Source organism: Pteropus vampyrus, unplaced genomic scaffold, assembly GCF_000151845.1.
Source record: "Pteropus vampyrus isolate Shadow unplaced genomic scaffold, Pvam_2.0 Scaffold453, whole genome shotgun sequence".
Classification (NCBI taxonomy): Eukaryota; Metazoa; Chordata; class Mammalia; order Chiroptera; family Pteropodidae; genus Pteropus; species Pteropus vampyrus.
Window position 1 is genome coordinate 345,643 of NW_011889234.1, and position 2,006 is coordinate 347,648.

General features: G+C 43.5%; 1 pseudogene; it reads left to right on the top strand.

The window, feature by feature from the left end:
- Positions 1-1,474: 1,474 nt before the first annotated feature.
- Positions 1,475-2,004, top strand: LOC105306701 (annotated as a pseudogene).
- The last annotated feature ends 2 nt before the right edge of the window (positions 2,005-2,006 follow it).

Sequence of the window (2,006 nt, forward strand, 5' to 3'; positions counted from 1 at the left end):
TGAACTCCTTGAGGGCAGGGGTTTGTCTGATTTTTTACTGATATCCCCAGAAATTAAGACAATAACTGACCCATAGTAGACACTCAAAAACAAAAAACGTTGAATAAACAAATGAATGGGAAAAAGAAAAAACAAAGAACTATAGAATTGAACAACTGGAGGGGTCTTTAGGGTCCATCTCAAATCTCGATTTCTAACCCCAACAAGGTTTATGCTTCTCTCCAAGCTACTACATCCTCAAGGGTAGAAAAGTCAAACTCCATGATGGAGCTCCATCAGGTCTCACGTTCAGGTTCCTTACTGCTTTGCAGAGACATGAAACTCATTTTGAAAACTAAGAAACTTAAGCTCTAATTATTGGCTTTTTTTTTTTTTTTGGCAAGGAAATAAAAAACATTCCAGTCCAACGCCCAGCATAACATGTCTAGCCCTATTCCTTTTTTAAAAATGAAAAAAAAAAAAAATACTTGGAAACTTTCTTGGTATTCTGTGTCCTCATTCTAGGTTCATGGAGAGGTCAGAAAGCATATCTGTGAACCTTTCTTGGTCACAGCTAAAGCCAGCTTGGCCTCTCAAAGTCTTCTCCAACATCTCAGACCCACCAGCATGTCAGCTCTTGGCTGGAACAATCTGGGTGACAATCGTCGTTAGAAAAGACTACAGAGGTTTTGTGGTCCCTTCATTATAGAGGTTATGTGGCTCGCCATGGTCACCCAGATGCATAGTGACAGACCATCCTTATGTCTCCGCCCAAGGACACTTAATAGAAAGAACATTGCTCGTCAACTGACTCTGAACGCTCTTCAGACCACAGGCCTGTCGTGAGAAGGGCGTGGGTGGCGAAACCTGCAGGCTGTGGCCTGACAGCCAGGGAAGTTGCACTCCTCCCTCTGCAGCTTCTGACTGTCCTTCCTCTCACCCTATGGCTGCAGAGAGGCAATGTCTGTGTAGCCTCCTTCCTTCTGCCTATTCTGAGCCTCCCCTGGCCCTTCCCTCAACATTGGAGCTTTGATGGCAGAGTCCTTGTGTGTGTTTGTGCCAGTAGAAAGAAAGGTACGCAAAGATGTTTTCAGTGGTGGTACCTCAGATGGTGGCATCGGAGCGGGCAAATGGAGCTGAGTCACTTTCCTTTTATCCACATCTGTATTGCTTGACTTGTTACAACCAGCATCTATTACAAACACATTTTTAAAAAATCCAATAAAATTAAAAAGCAAGTATAAAAAGGATGCTTATGGTATGATATCATGTGTATAAAATCTAAAACTACAAAAAATAATACTATATTTTGTTTGGGGGGGCTATAGCTAAGTAGTAAAAGCCCCAAACCTGCCCAAACACTACACACTAGCTGGGGAGAGCTGTTAGAGAAGAAAGGTACAATAGGGCCGAGGGAGGCAACTCCAATTGGATCTGTGATGTCTTGTTTCCTTAAAAAAACACAAACAGGGCCTGGAAGTACTTTCTTAAGAAGATGGTGACTGTGTCAGTTTGGAGGCCATCATTTGGAGGTTTCTCTTTTGATAACTGCTGCAGAAATGCCAGACGATTTTGCAAAGAAAGGGTGCAAGCTTCCAATAGCCCTGAAAACTGGCACAACCATCGTAGGGGTGGACTGTGAGGATGGCATAGTTCTTGGAGTAGATACAAGGGCAACTGAAGGGATGGTTGTTGCTGACAAGAACTGTTCAAAAATACACTCCATACCTCCTAACATTTATTATTGTGGTGCTGGGACAGCTGCAGATATAGATATGACAACCTAGCTCATTTCTTGCAACTTGGAGCTCCACTCCTTCTCCCTGGTCACCTTCTTGATGCTTTTCAGGTATCAAGGTTACATTGGTGCAGGCCTAGTTTGGGGGTCACACGTGTTACTGGACATCACCTCTACAGCACTCATCTTCAAGGATCGACTGATAAGTTGCCTAATGTCACCATGGGTTCTGGCTATTTGGCAGCAATGCTGTGTTTGCAGATAAGTTTAGGCCAGATATGGAGGAGGA